This window comes from Diceros bicornis, chromosome 25 (assembly GCF_020826845.1).
Source record: "Diceros bicornis minor isolate mBicDic1 chromosome 25, mDicBic1.mat.cur, whole genome shotgun sequence".
Lineage (NCBI taxonomy): Eukaryota > Metazoa > Chordata > Mammalia > Perissodactyla > Rhinocerotidae > Diceros > Diceros bicornis.
The window spans coordinates 22,282,840-22,299,668 of record NC_080764.1 but is presented as its reverse complement, the minus strand read 5'-3'; the positions used below and the strand labels follow the sequence as shown (position 1 = coordinate 22,299,668).

Sequence of the window (16,829 nt, the reverse complement as noted above, 5' to 3'; positions counted from 1 at the left end):
ATTTTTTTACTCACTTTTTTCAAGATGATCTAACATTATATCATTGAGCCTCTTTGCAACCAAATCTATCCCAGTGTACTTCTATTTAAATTGTCATCTCATTGCTGGATTTCTTTCAGGCCAAGGGTTTTACTAAACCAACCATACCAGCTATTACCTGCAAACTTAACTAAGATCGTGATGGTCTTCCAGATGGTGTTTATTGCTCACTAGAGCTCTTTGTTTTTCACCTCCATCCTTCATTCTGACTTTTTCTACATATGTCAAAATTAAACAGAGCTTTATAGAAGGCTGGGAGTAGAGCAGGCAGAAGAATGAAACTGTACTGCATACAATTTTCCTTGACCTTAGCAGTCCAGTAGGTAGGAAAGAAAATTACACACAGTGAGACCTCGTGTCCATTAGTGTTTCAGAAATGCATTATGTCTCTTCTTGGGGCCTCTCCTCCTCCTCAGTGTGTAGGTTCCTTGGTTTAGCCAGGATATTATTTTGGATTGCACAGCAGTAAATCACTTTGACATTCATTTGAGGCTGCCTTTATTCAGTTTTTCAGACTCTAATGAGTGCCTGTGGATCTTCTGAAATCTAGTCCTTCATTCAGTGACTCATGGATAACACTGTATACGTTATGTTGGAGGCATCCACTGAATGCTGGAAGGGATCTCCCACTCTGCACTTCCCGGTACAAACTCCAGTCAAATGAAAAACTGCTAGTCTTGATTCTTTATGTCACATAGTGCTTTATTTGGTTGGCAAAACATAGATAAGAAGTAATCAGTGAGTATGTACTGAATTTTAGTTTGTGATTTTCCATTTTTTTTTTCTTTTTCTATTTATACTTAGCAAAGCTGTACCTTAATCTCCCTTTAAAACAAAGTCTCTTTAGGGAAAGAGGATACTAAGTAAACCTTTAAATACTTGGAGCTAGTACTTGGAACTGAAACTTGCTTTGAATGAGTTTAAATATTCCAAAATGTCACTGAGAAGTACATTGAATATGGTAATGAGTCTGCTGATGAATTGTCCCAACCACTTTGACCATCATTTAGTTTTGCTCATTACTTAGCTTTGATTCCATAGTCCATCATTACGACCGCTCATTTACGAGCACCTGAATCCTCTCATTACTCTGACTTATTTGCCTGGCAAAGCCTTGACCTTGATTGAACCCCACTTTCTTTGTGTCTGCACTTGAGTGCGTTGAATGTTGCTAGAAAAACATGCTGACTGGTTCACTTTAAATCATGACCACCATCTCAGATGAGCACCAAAGCATGCCAGAGAGCCTAGTTGGTTTGCTCTCTCCCTAACCCTAACAATGAACTAACTTCATTCCTTCTTCCCATCCTTTCCATCCTTCTTGTCTTTGCCTCCTTGTGTCTTTCATATATTCATTTTTTATTTCAATACAGTTTTCCTTGACCTTAGCAGTCCGGTAGGTAGGAAAGAAAATTACACACAGCGAGACCTCATAAATATATGGTGCCTGGCACAATTCTAGGCACTAATAATACATCAGTGAACAAAACAAAGGGCTCCTATCCTTGTAGCACTCACGTTCTAATGGGGGAGACAGTGAACAACAAACATAATAAGTAAAAAGCATAGTATGTTAGAAGGTGATAAATGATATGGCAAAGGAAAAAGGATAACAGAGTATGAAAGTACTGGGCATGAGGGGGTACTAATTTCAAATAGGGTCTTGGGTGGGGGGCTCACTGAAGGTGACGTCTGACCAAAGACTGAATAGGTGAGGGAGTTGGCCAACTGTTAATTCATTTTCTTTCTCCCCCCTCAACCATCTGACCTCCTTTATCTGCAACCCTCCCCCCAGCCCCACCACCACCATGCATGCACAGGCTCTGCTGGTAACCTTGCCTGTACTCAGAGAGAATAGAAGCCATCGGACGGGATCTTCTGTGACTATCCGCACAACCTCTGCCTTCCCTCTGTTACTATGCATGAAGCGTTGCTGCTTTCCCGGGAGCCTTCCTATTATGTGCTGAATCGCCTCCCATTTCACCTTCTCAAGGACTTTGCTCCTGTAATTGTCTCCTGTCTCCCCTGCATCATCAGTTTTTGCTCTCTACTCAATCATTGCAAACATGCTCCTGTAACTCATATCTTAAAAAGAAAAATCCCTTGACCCGCATATTCTCCTCCAACCACTGCCCCGTTTCTTTTCTCCACTTCGCAGAACAACTTGTTGAAAGATTTGTCTAGCGTCACTGTCTCCATTTCCTCACCTACCATTCTCTTTTCAAATGACTCAGTCTGAGCTTTCTCTCCCACCATTCCACAGAAACTGCTTTTATAAAGGTCAACTATAACCAAATCCAGCGGTCCTGTTGTCTCTCTTACCTTACTGGCCTTGTCAGCAGCATTCCTGTACATGGTAGATTGTTCATTCCTTGAAAAATGTTCTTCTTTTGGCTCCGGAGACATGTCATGCTCTCGTGGATTTCTCCCTTCTTCCTTGGCCTTTTTTCAATCTCCTTTGCTCAGCCTCCTCTTCTATTTGATCTCCAAATGTTAGAGCATCCTAAGACCTGGATCCTGGGTCCCCTTTCCTTCTATATCTATCTCCCTGTGATCTCATGCGGTTCCACGCAGGTCTTTATGTAACTTCTACATGTCACTCAAGCCTTTGTCATCTCAAAGGCTTATGGCAACAGGATTTACTTCTTGATCTCAGGACAGCAGGGGTGGGGGGAGGGGGAAGGGAACTGTTTTTGTAGTTACCAGGGACCCAGCATTACAAAAGCTTCATCCAGACACCTCCTCAGGGAAAGGCAAATTACACACCAGTCTTCAAGGCTTCTGCTCACAGCTCAATGGCTGGAGCTTATCATATGGCTTTAGCCTGCCACAGTGGGCCAGGAAGCTCAGACTTCCATGTGCCCTGAAGGAGAGGAGAACCAGATGCCAAGGACACTAATGGCACTCATGCAACATGGTTTCAAATTCATTGTCTAATATAATATTATATGCTTATATATAATACTATCTAACAATATATAAAGATCTAATATAATAATATATTTAATATTTATATATAATATATATAATTATCTAATATTTTGTATATATCTTAGCCCCGTAAAGTAGGGAAAGGAGTTCTATGAGCATTTTACCAATGAGGGACTGATAGGAGTTGAGGTATAATCTATCAGCTACATTTCTCTGTTATCAAAAATCATGTGAGCCCTATTTCTTAACAGCTTCTTCATAACCTTTAGGTAAAAAGCACTTTGTAAGATATACAGCTCTGACCAGCATTCCACGAAGAGGTAAATATAATAGGCCTAGGAGGGATGTCGTAACCTTTCCACAGGCATTAAAAAGTATTTCCAAAGTTAAATTGCTTCTTCGCTGGCAGCGGGCACCCTGCTCATCTGTCCTTTCTGGGTCATGCTTATTTCATGGCTGTTAATCGCTGCAGTTTACTAAGGGCATAATGACACATGGGTTACTGGCTGGGTCATAACTGAATAGTTATCAGTGTGTTGGTCATTTGTGATAATATAAAGCATAATTGTGATGATATAGTTGTCCCCATGTTCAATTTATCTAATACACCACCTTGAAGGAAGAAGGAAATGTCATGATGATCTGTAGCACGTGAAAGGACTGTTGGCGTTCTGTAGATCAGAGCTGACGTTGCTTACTTCTGAGGAGAGATTTAGTACTGCACAGAGGGAGCATCCACAAGGGAGCATTTTCTCTCCTGTGCTCCCAGAGGACACTAGAACAACTTCGTTTCATATTCATCACATTATTTTTAGTTAGTATGATAGTTGCTCTGCTGAATTGTGAGTTTCCTGAGATCCAGGACCATGTCTTAGGCTTCTCTATATCCTTAGGGGCCAATATAGTACCTGGAATGTATGTAAGATTATTTTCAGGTGTTTGACAAATAAATTTGAATGACTTTATGGTTGGTTACCTTGTAAGGAAGATAAGACGTTTGCTTTACATGATGGATCTACTGCGATCCTAAGTAAGTGATAGAAGAAGGGTGTTCTATATAAGTTGTGTATTAATTAGCATTACTCATCAGATACAATCTCTCTTTCTGGTAGCCTTGTAGACAAATGGGTCCATGTGACTAGTTATTTTTGTCCAGTGGGCGGTGCGCAGAAGTGGCCTATGTCCTTATGAGACCCTCTGAGCTCTACCTTCTTTCTGGCACAGTGACCCATCATCATGAATCACTGAGTCACTAAAGTGACCTGACCTGCAATGGACTTGTAGCATAAACAAGAAATAAACCTTTATCATAGCACCAGCCAATAGATGTAATGTAATTTTAAATTTTCTAGTAGTTACATATGAAAATTAAAAAAAAACAGATTAAATTAATTTTAATTTTTTATTTAATACAACAGATCTAAATTATTATCAGTTAAACCTGTAATAAATATAGAAATTGATGAGGTATTTTATATTCTTTTTTTCAGACATTCTAAGTCTTCAAATCTAGTCTATATTTGTCACAGACAGCATATCTCAGTTTGGACTAGCTATGTTTCAAGTTCTCAATAGCAACACATGGCTGGTAGCTACCATATTGACAATACAACTCTACCATTTTAAATCACTGATATTTGGGGTTACTTGTCACTGCAACATAACTTAGCCGATCCTGACTGATACACCAAACGTTGATTTTCTTCAGATATCCTGATACAGTAAGTTTCCTAGGCTTGATGCAGGGATGATGCAGATTAACCAAGAGCACGTAACAGCAGTGTTTACTTGATTGCAATGCACGGAACCTCTGATGAAACGTGAAAATTTGCGCTTAGCTCCTTAGCACTGGACCTCTCCTGATAGTGGCCTAGAGGAGTGTTTACCTGAGCTTTTCATAAATTTAAACCATGTTGAAATCTTTGTGGTAGCAAGAGGATGAATTTTTTCTATCTGAGAACAGTGTTTTAATAAGGTAATCAATAACATGAGAAAGCTACTCATAGTCAAGATCCCAAGATGTTTATATATTAATTTAGGAAACATTCATTCTCAATGACTATGTACTCGGTAACATCCTGGGTGCTGGCAATACAGCTGTGCAGAAATTGTACAGTCTCTTAGAGACAATGGCGAAATACGTAGAATTAATTAATTGAAATATGACCAGTATTAGTTTTATATTGCTGCATAAGAGATTACCTCAAATTTAGAGGCTTAAAACAACCTATGTTTATGATCTCATAGTTTCTGTGGGTCAGGAGTATGGGTTCAACTCAACTGAGTCTTCCAATCAGGATCCCATAAGGCTGCATCTGGTGTCAGCCATGCTGCATTCCCTTCTAGAAGGTCCTTTCACATGGTTATTGGCAGAATTTAGTTCCTTCTGGTTGTCAGACTGAGGTCCCCATTTTCCTGCTGGCTGCCAGCCAGGAACTGCTGTCAGCTCCCAGAGGCCACTCATGAATCCTTGCCTTCATAGGCCCTCTCACAACATGGTAGCTTATTTCTTCCAAGTCAGCGAGAGGATCTCTCTGACCTCAAGACTCTCTTTTAAGGACTCACCTGATTAGTTCAGGCCAACTCAAGAGAATCTCCCTTTTGATTAACTCAAAGTCAACAGATTAGTGTCCCAATCATAGGAGTGATATCCCTTAATATTCACAAGTTCCACCCACACTCAAGAAGAGGTGGTTATTCAGGACGTGTACACTGGGCAGGTGGGACTCTTTGGGGCCATCTTAGAATTCTGCTTGCCATATAAGATAAGACCTGACGGAGCAGGATTTATCAGGCAGAAAAAAATGACACATGAGAAAATCCTTAGGTTGTCAGGAGTTTGGCAGCTTGGAAAGAAGAAAAAAGAAGGCCATGTGACTGGAGCCCTTTTGGAACCCAGAGAAAGGAAAAGTGGCACAAGATAAGGGAGTGGCCAGATCATGCGTTGGCCACTTTAGTGATTTTCCAGATAGCCGCGGGGAAACCCTGGATCACATGCGTTTTTAAACATGTCTCTAATGTCGGTGAGAATACACGAGGCAAGAATGGAATTGGAGGGAGCCCAGCTATGAGGCTATTGCAGTCTTCAAGGAGATAGATGATGATGTCTTAAGGGAGGATGATGGCAGTGGAAATGGAGAGAAGTAGATGGATTTGAGAGCAATGTAAGAAGTAGAATCAATAAGACATGGTGATTAATTGGATGTAGGGTAAGGAAAAAAGGAGAGGTCAAAGCTGACTCCTGGACTTGAGCAACAGGGTGGATAGTTGTGCCTTTTCCCGAGTTTGGAGGCGCAGAGAAGAGCAGTTTGCCAGAGAAGTGGGATCCATTTTAGACACATTGAGTCTCATGTGCCAATGAGACAACCGAGGGCAGATGTCATGTTGGCCATTGGCTGTGCTGATCTGAAACTTGGAAGAAAGGTTTGGGCTAAAGATATGAATCTGGGAAACATCAGATGATAGGTGACATCTAAAGCCATGGGAAAGGAATGAGATCAACCAGCGAGAACAGAAAGATGAGAATAGAGCCTGAGTGAACTCCTCAGGGAACCCCATTTAAAGGTCTGCTAAGGAAGAGAGTGACCATTTCACACACCTATTTTCTGTCGCTGATGCTAATGTCATCTTCAAGGAATGAACATTGTGACCATTTAGGAACACACAGAACCTCATAGGCTTCTCTCCACCAGGGCACAGTGTGTGTGTGTGTGTCTGTGTGTGTGTTTGTGTGTGTGTGTGAGAGAGAGAGGGAGAGTTGTGAAGAGAGAATTGTGTCAGAATCAGTTGAAGAGTTTTTTTAAACTACACTCACAAATCCTCATGTGTCCCTAAGGGAAGCAAGAATAAAACACACACACACACACACACACACACACACACACATACACATACACACATATGCCCTTTTATAGACATGTGCCCTCATTTTTCAGAGAAAACTAAAGCTCAGAAAAGTACAAGTCATTTGCCCAGTGACACGCAGCTGGTTGGATGGCAGCCCCACTGAGAGGAGATGAAATTGCTTAGTGATTACTTCCAGCCCTGTAACCCTCCAGAAATGTACATTTCTCCATCAGTTTCAGAGACTAGATTCCAGATCTACCAAGAAATTCTAGTGTCACCTATAGGTTGGCAGAATGTCCACTGAGCATTCAGTAACTATGGGAAGAAGGAAATTCTTCCTTATTGAACCACCTACGATACAACCATGTCAGCTTCAGAACAACCCTGTGAGGTGGCTATTGTTATCCCCATTTTACAAATGAGGAAACTGAGGCTCATGAACTAAGGAACGTGCCCAGAAACACACAGGTAGTGAGTGGCAGAACCAGGCTTCAGGTTTGTTTTCCCGCTGGCCTTACATTCATCTTAGGATGTTCAGAGGGCACTGTATGCACTGTACTTTGGATTCCAAAATGTAACCAAGCATTTTTGCAAAAAATAAAATGACAATGGAATTGAATCCATGAGAAAATACATTCAGGTTAGCCCCAGCTTTCCTGGTGGAGCAGCTGTTCTGAAGCCCAACTGCCTTGGTGAGACTCCGGGCTCCCCTCCACACTCACTGTGTGATCCTAGCCAAGACACCCGACATCTTTGTGCTCGGTTCCTTGTCTGCAATAAATTGAGATAAACATGAAGCCTGCCTCATAGGGCTGGTGTGAAGATTAGATTATTTACTGTACATAAAAGCCATAAACACTACCTAGCATGTAGTAAGCACTATGTAACTGCTTCCCCCCCTACCACCACTGTTTTTTTTCTCCAAGGGCCTTATCTGAGTTCCTAATTGGAAATTAATATCTCCTTTTCGCCCAAGAATTTTAGGGGTTTGCTTTGTTTTTCTAACAGCATAGTTATGAGAAAGTGATATCCAGGTACAGAACAGATGCGAGCGGCTACCCTGATTTGACCCTTCGTGCTCAATAAATTGAAACGTCAAGCATATTTATGCCTCAGGGCCTCGGCCTTTGACTCTTCTCACTGCCTAGAATGCTCTCTCCCTGGATAATGGAATAGCCTTCTTCCACACTTTCTTCAGGTTTCTGCTCAAATGCCACCTTGTTAAAAGGCCTGTCCTCACCGCTCTATCTAAAATAGCATCTCCTTCCTACCATTACTTTCTATTTCCTTACCCTTCTTTACTTCTTCAAAGTACACCATCGGAAATATTATCTACCTGTTTATGAAGGGTCTATGTCCCCAGTAGAACTTGAGCTCCATGAGAGCAGGGATTCAGTCTGTTTTGTTCACAGCTGTACTCGCAGCACCTGGGAGGCATATAGTAGGCCCTCAATAAGGTCTGTGGAATACATGCACGGATGAGTGAGTGAATGCTAAATTACAATTCACACGCTGAGACTCATGGTCATCTGCAAGACCATGATTTTCAGGTTCACTTCCGCTGAACAAGTTTGTAACAGACTGATTCATTCCAGCCCCTCCTTCTGCAGGTGAGGAAACCGAGGGCAGAGAGCAAGAGCCAGGCTCCAAATCTAAGCTAGCCAGAGACTGGACGGGACTGGACACTCTTCCACATGCTCTCCCCAGACTGTTCCAGTCTGTGCCTCAAAACAGCCCTAGAGGTTTATAGCATAGGAGTCATGTTATCTCTGTGTGGAGAAACTGACAGGGAAGTGAAGGGACTTACCCAAGCTCCTAAGGGAGAGCTGTGACAGGACGTGGCCCACGCGTTCTTTCCACCACACAGCAGCGCACAGTTGGCTGTTGGCCAATGATCACCTTTCAAGTCAAATCAAGGATACTTCTAGATACTTCTATAAAGTATCTAGGCCTAGGTCTCCTTTAGTCTTCTGTACTCTTGATAAAGTTCCAGCTCTTAAGACTGTTTTCTACTGAGTTAAAGAAAGGATTTGGGATCATCTTTTGAGCTCAGGTGGCTTTTTTAACTTCGACAGCCTCTTGTAGGACCCCAGGACCTCTTAGGGTGCTAGACTAACCTAGACCCATGGGGAGAAAATTTCCAAACAGACCTCTGTTTCATTCCCCTTCTCATGCCCTCCTGTTCCAGGTCCCTATTTGGCACAAATGTAACCCCCATATGCACTTTTTGTCTTAGGTGAAACCAGAATCAAATAAGCTTGCAAGGGAGAGCCAGGTCCCTTTGAGCATATCACTCTGTAATATCCACGGAAAGGAACATTGCTCAATTCTCAAATGCAGCTGCCTTTCCTAGTCCCGTCAAGCAAATACCACTCCATTCCTAATGTCCCATCACTATGCTTTTGTGGCCAAAATTTGCAAACCGGGTGGGAAGAAAGCAATCTTTTTTGTTCTTCAATCAAAGCTTTAACTTTTAAAAATATTTTCAAATGCCTTTGATGAATCACTTACCTTCCTCCTTACCATAAAGAGCATTTGTAGTGCAAAGGAAACTAGCTAAGTGCTTTGCACACATGAAACCCTGTAGTCCTGAGAAGAAATCTGAAGTCAGTGCTGTTGTTATTCCCACTTCACAGGCGAGAAAATTGAGGCTTATAGGGGTTAAATAACTTGCTTAAGGTCACCAGCTACTAAGTAGCAGATCTGGCCCTTGAACCTAACTCCAAAGCTGGGACTTTTAACCACTATACCGTGTGGTTTCTCTACTCAATGTACAAAGAAAGGTTGCATATCCTTGGACTTGTTTATCTCTTGTTCTCTAATTCTACTCAAATTCCACATGTACTTCCAGGTGGCCACAATCCACAGTTGGTTGAATCCGTGGATGTGGAACCAGCGAATGAGGATGGCCAACTAAAGGGCTTGAACCTTTAACATCCATGGATTTTGGAATCCACGGGGGTCCTGGAACTAGTCCTCACCGCAGTTACCAAAGGAGAGGCCCACTGTATTTTATCTCCATGGCTAGGGTATTGGCGTCTCAGAGGCAAAAATGGCTTCTCTCTCTTTCTTTTTTTGTATAGCCCAAGGTACATCAGAGCTAGTTGCCTTGTTATAACACAAATGACCCTTTCCCAGCAAAAGGCAAAAGGTTAATATGTGTATAGTAAATATTTGATAAATAAGTGATTAACCAAATCTTTTAAAATTATTTTCCTTTCTCCTGCTACCTTTAAAGAAGTGCCACCATCCTGTTTCAATATAGCTCAATCAATGAAAATGGACTTGAAATGAAAATAAAATTGATAAAAATTTCCCAGAATAAGGTTGCTATGGAAAACGTGATTTCTGGTATATTTCCTTTATGCGTGCACACACAGACATACACAGCCGTGTGTGACTCTATACAGGATCATGATCTCATGCAGACAAACATCATAGGCATAAAATGAAACTCAAAATTGCAATGAGATTTTTCTTTGAAATCAGCATATGTGTGTGTAATGAGGACCTAGAGGTGGAGGTGAGGCCGATTTGCATGCCCACCTCAGGAATTCCGGGAGGTTGCCAGGAGTTTTTGTTGCCTGATAACCTTTGGGAGAAGTGTGGAGAGCTGCAGCCTGGGTCTGGGAACCTCAAGTGCAGAGCAGAGACTTGAGCCTCTTCTGACCTCTTGACAAGGTGCTCTGAGAGGGCTGACAACTCTCCCCAGCGTCGGTGACAGGAGTCACGTGAGGGCTTCATTCTTTGCTGCTGGTTTGCATGTGGCAGGGAGGTGTGCTTGGGAGATAGACATGGTTGGTACCCGTGTGCCCTCCTTGAACTCAGCTCTGACTCCTCAGGAGAACCAGCTGGAATATGGAAGTTCTCAGCTTCCCTTCAGGGAACAGGCTGACAACTGTTAGAAACAGTTCCATCCCAGCTCTGCATCAGCATCAGGACCAGGGCCAAGGGCACTGTCAGCAGGTAAAGGGGAGGCCGCCCCAGGGATGGGACAAGCGGCACTGCTGAATGAGGCCAACTCCAGGTAGCAGCCCAGGGGTGGCTGTGGGAAAGGTTACCTGGGCTGTCCCTGGATTATCTCACACAGATCATCCTTTTGGAAGCATTTGGGCTTCTGCTTTGTCCCTCTCCCTGTTTCCTGCCTACCTCTCTGATGGCTCCTTCTCAGTCTCCTTGATGGTTGCTTTCTCATCTTCCAAACCTCTAGGTGTTACTGCCCCAGGGCTCGGTCTTTACCACTTCCCAATACTCTTTCCCTAGGTGACTTCATCAAGTTCTTTGCTTTTAAATATCAACTACATGCCTGCCATTCTCAAATTAATAATTCCCACCCTTCTGAGAGCCAGACTCGCGTATCCATTTGCCTACTTCAAACTTCTGTGTAAGTGTCTCCCAGGTACCTCAAACATGCATATCCCAAAATAACCATCTTCTCCCCAATTCTTCCCTAACTCAATATGTGGTACTACCATCCGTCCAGTTTTCTGGGCAAAACAACCTACGCATTATTCTAGACACTGGATTTTTTCTCACTCTCCTCGTTTGATCAACCTCAAATCCTTTCAAATCTACCTCCAAAGAGATCTCAAGTCTGTCCATTTCTCTCCTAGCCACATCCACCTTCTGGTTCCAGCCACCATCTTATCTCCTCTGGCTTACTGGAATAACCTTCCTATTGAACTTCCCAGTCCTGTGCTCTCTCCAGGACATTCTCCACAGGGCATTCAGAGTGCACTTTCTAAAACAAGCAATCCCATCACCCCTCTGCCTTTAACCCATTAGGGACCTCCCATTGACCTTAGAGAATAAAATCCAAACTCCTTACCACATTGGACCTGGCCTGGCATGGTCTGTCTCCAGCCCTCCTCTCCAGCCCCATCTCAGGTAACTCTCCCTACCCCACACTTTACAATGTCCAATCACCTGAACGTTTCATTTCCTAGTACCATCTCTGGGTCTTTGTACTTGCTGTTCCCTCTGCTTGGCATGCTTTTCACTGGGCTTCTCCCATGGGTAACACCTTCTCACCTTTTGGATCTCAGGTTAGATGTCACGCCTCAGAGATGAACCAGCTGATCTAAAGGAAGTGCCCCTAGTTCCTCTCTCTCCCACAACACTACATTCTTTCTGTTTCTACCACTTTTCATAATTTTAAATCATGTTTGTTTATTGTTTAATGTCTGTCTCCTAATCTAGACTGGGAATTCTGTCTGCTGTGTCTACTGTCTACATCCAGCACCTGTAGAGTACCTGATATGTAGTAGTCACTTAATGAATGAATGTTGAATGTTGTTGAATGAATAAATGTCCTTAGAGGAACATGTAGGAGACCCTGGGGACCATGGGGGGACAGGAGACAGGAATTGTGGGCTTGACTCACAGCATTTCCTCTGGTTGAGCCTTATAGTCAAGGACTGGAGAATCCTTTCCAGATATTGGTTCCTTATTTATTGCCTTCTCAGGATCTCAACTTGAATGAGTAGACGTGCTGTGTTCTTCCCACCACCACCAATATGGTGTGGCTCTTCCTGGAGATAACGATAACATGATTTTAGATGTACTATGAACATCTTACCTGTATTATGCCATTTAATACGATTCAATAGATATTGCTATCATTTCCCATTTTGCAGTTGAACAAACTGAGGCACAGAGAGGTTAAATAGCTTGCCCAAGATCACAGAGCTGTTAAGAGATATATGAATATGAATATGTGTAGTCCAACCTCAGAGTCTGCATTCCTAACTAACCTCTGTGGTTCAGCTACACGTGTGACACTCTACCCATACTCTCTCTCAGAGTGACCTCATCCAATCCTGTGGATTTAAATACTGTCTATATCCTGGCCACCCTTACTTTGTATCTCTGGCCCAGACTGCTCCGCTGAGCTCCAGACTCATTTATCTAACTACTCACAAGACATCTTCTCATGGGCATTTTGAACTTAACATTTCCAAAACTGAGTTCATGATCTACCTCCATGCCCCCACTCCTAAACCTATTTGTCCCTCAGAGTCCCCTTCTCAGCAGTGCTGTCAGGGGTCATGAGATGTAGAGATGTGTACAGTCATAGATAGGTCTTTCAGAGATGGATTGCTTGGATCAGATAATGGCATCCTATTTCTTCTTTTCCTTACTGTTGCCTTACCTAACCTTCTCTTACTCAATTGTGACATACCACAGCAAGGACTACAATTTATATATCTTTGCATTCCCACCATATAGTACATAGAAGGTGTTCAACGTGTTCTTGTTGAATGAAGCAAAGAAAGAAAGAATGTTTTCTGTGAATCTTATCTATTTCTACTCCAGGTAGTTTCCCTCTACTGCTTAATTTCTCCAGTCATTCTTCTAAGGATATTTTTCCAGACTCCTCGAAATGGCCATTTTTCTTCTCCCCAAGGTTCTAACCTAAGGGATTTTTATTGTTGTATATTAATGAAACAACTCTATGTTTCAAAAAATCATTTTCATTTCTCTTCACTTTGGCCGTTGCATACTTAAATTTATGTGGAAATAAATACTTAATAATGAGGAAAAACCTGTTTAGAAGCAGTAGCATAATCATTCAGCAGTAGAGCAAAGAGTGAAATATGAGCCATATAATTAGCAATCATCTGTTTCACATTTATTTTTCTGGGCTGAAGTTCAGTTCCTCCTTGAAAAATTGCATTCAAATAGTAAGTCCCATACACACACAGACACAGACAGACGCACACAGTGAACCTATGAATAGACATTCATCATCATTTGAGGGAATTCAGTTAACATTTTTCTCAAGATGATCAAAATAACTTTGAATAGTTCCAAATCCAGTCTCAGTTCATTAGTAGTTTAATTTTGCTCTTTGTGTTTGTTACTTTGTTTTCTAAAATATGAAATTCTTTTCAGATTAGTTTGTATAAACTGGGAAAGGAGCAATTCAGAGATTATGCCTCTTCACTCCATGTACAAAGCCACAGATTTGTTTAAACCTCAGAGTTTATTAGATGAAATTGACAAGGGAGTCAAGGGATGTGGGTGTGGACTCAGCTCTGTGTGGGGCAAGTGTTCGGTTTGGCTGTGAGCAAGTTGCTTGACCTGTTCTCTCTCTCCTCTAAGAAATTGAAAGAAAGCCTCTCTCACAAGGTTTGTGTGAGAATAAAATGAGGTAACTTGTGAAAATGCTTCCAAAATTACAAAGCTCTAAAAAATTAATAATAAAGTGAGAGTGATCTTATAATTATTATTATAATTGAAATAATAAGAAAATGAGGATATTTTTATCATGCCAAATGAATCAAAACAGCTGCACTTTTATGCGGAAAATGGTTGGGAACCTACATTAGAATTTTTGTTGACTGAGTATGTATTCAGATAATTAACTTTGCTTTTCTACACTTAGAAATGTGGCATTTAAAATGTGCCCTAAGTGGAATATGTTATTGTGGTCTCCTTAATATTTTCATACATTCATGGGGATATCCAAAAAGATTTTTTTTCACTAGGTTGTACCTTTTCTGTAAAACTAGCAATTACAGTAATTCCATGGAGAGAGTATACTCTGAGATGATATTCTGCTCTGAATCAAAGTTTGGCTGATTCTGTGAATCAAGTCACATTCCCGTATTGTCTTCCATATTGCACAGTTTTAGTCGTTTTCTCATAGGAAGATAAAAGAAGAAACAACAGCTTGTAGGAAAGCTAGGTGAATTTAAAGATTTCCCATTACCACAGTTAAACTTTCTAAGTAAGGAAGTCATAAAACCTTCCCAGACTCTAAAGTGTATGTTTAATATAAACAAAAAGACCCATTTTTAGGAACTATAGTCTTTCTTCTGCTTTATAACTTGGAACACTGTACTATATTTGAAAAACAAGTGGCCGTCTTTTCCAGAGCACAGAAATGCTCAACTGATAAGCTGTGAGACCATCTCAGATCAAGGCATCAGTGCGTCCACAGACGTGAACGGGACAGGACGGAGAGTGTGTGTGTGCGTGTGTGTGTGTGTGTGTGTGTGTGTTGTGTTTCTCTATGTTCTGTATGCACATTGCCATCAATGAGCTCATTCACGTGCCCCCTGGCTCTAAGCACTCAGTAGAGGGAGAACTGAATATAATAGGTTATTAAATAGAAAACCAGTTTGTGCAAAGACACAGCACTGGCCGTCACATCTTCAGTGCTTACTGGCTTGTCTGTATCCCGGTGCGGGGTGTCTCATTTGCAGTAACCTGCTATGCTGGCTTCAAGAGTCACTTCATCAAGAGTCCCTTCCCGCTTCACAGGACTCACAGCTTTCACCTGGGCCGGGACTAAATATTCGCATTTCACTAACCATGTTCATGAATTAGACAGATATTTGTTGTGCTCCCTCTGTGCTAGGCCCAGAGAATTCAACCATGAATAATGGAAACATTCCTTCTTCTCGGGGGGCTTACAGTCAGGGGTCTGCTTGTCCCAAGTTGAACTGTAAAACCTCATTTCAGATGATCTTATCTGCTGTGAAGTTTGATTTTTCAGACCAGTATCAGAGAGTACCCCCTACCATCGTGGATTTGGGCCCTGGCCCTCCTCTCCATGGGAAATTCAACATCACCAGAGTGCCTGAGAACATTGTAGTTGACACCAGTTTGATTTTCATAATATCTTGAGGAGTTCTTATGAATTAAGTATAATGTTCGGAAAGAAGACCCTGAATGACAGAAAGATAAATGAATTATAATCGCGTATCATCTGCAATTTAAAAACAGTTCCTTGTAGCACAGATTTACCCTAGCTAGAGCATGTAGTTGAGTTTCTATTTTTGTCAGCTGTGTAAAAACTGTGGCTTGTTTATAAAGACTATTATAAGGAAAGCTTAGCCACAAAGGCCTAACATATCTTAAACTATAAAAATTTAAATCAACATTCTTAAGCTATACAAGGTTAAATGGTTTTCAGTCCAGAACAATCCTGTGTGAAAAAGATACAGATAAATAATTGGCCATTTTGCTAATTTAAACTAGTTTGGCTTGCAGTTTTCTCACTTTTGTTCTACCTCCTTCCACAACCCAGTCCTCCCCCTGGGAAATGACTTTCAAAGGAAGTCTAACTGGAGATGTCCCTTTGGCCAGAGGCGTAGACCAAAACCTGTTGGGTTGCTATCAGGGTGTGAAGTCCTAGTTTTACTTTCCTGTCTAAGTTCTGTGTTGATAAAAAGCCCCAGAGAAGGCGAAGGTTTTGGGCTAAAGAGCACAGTCCTTTGAGAAAGCTTTGCCTGATACTGACGCAGATTTAAGTCTCACATCCCTTAGCTCCCTCCATCTCCACCACCACCACCATTTGCTTTGCCTGGATGAAAGAGAGCATCTCCCCTTCTCTCTGCTTTTGCTGCCCCTCTCCCTTATAATTTATTCTCCATGCAGCAGTCCCATTGACCTTTGAAAACCTAAATCAAAATGACTACCTAGTGTTCCTAGAGTAAAGTCCAACCATCTTGCGGCCTGTGAAGCACAGCACACTCCGTCTCCTGCTCACCTTTTCAGGCTCTTCTCATGCTAATCTTCGTGATGGACATGCTCCAGACCTCTCCTCTCCCTACTGTTCCTCTAACACGGGACATACCAAGCAGTTTCCCAGTGTAGGGCCTTTGCACCCAGAACATCCATCCCATGCTCTTTATCCAACTGGCAGCTTCTTTATGTCTCAGCTCACATGTCACCTCCACAAAGAGGCCTCTTTCCTTGACCCCTTGTCCTAAGTAGCATCTGCCGCCTCCCTGTCACTCTTTCTCCCATTACTTTGTTATCTTCAGAACACTCATCACTATCTTAATTTATCCTTCTCTGTTCAACTTATTTTTGCCTGTCTTCTTTTTTTTTAATATTTTGACAGAATGTAAATGACATCTATCTCTTTTGTTCACAGCTGGGTCTCCAGTGCCTGACACACAGTGGTATATTTGCTGAATGAATATGCACACATGTAGGGCTTAACTTATTGCTAAAAAAGGCCCCAAATCTTAAACTCCATACCAGTACATGCGTTCGAA

The 16,829-nt window shown here is 41.9% G+C and overlaps 1 protein-coding gene across 1 annotated transcript in view; it reads left to right on the top strand.

Annotated features, from left to right (window-relative positions):
• Positions 1-16,829, top strand: part of ANO4 (anoctamin 4) — a 190,571-nt gene that overhangs the window by 32,781 nt on the left and 140,961 nt on the right. The gene's annotated exons all lie outside the window — the stretch shown is intronic.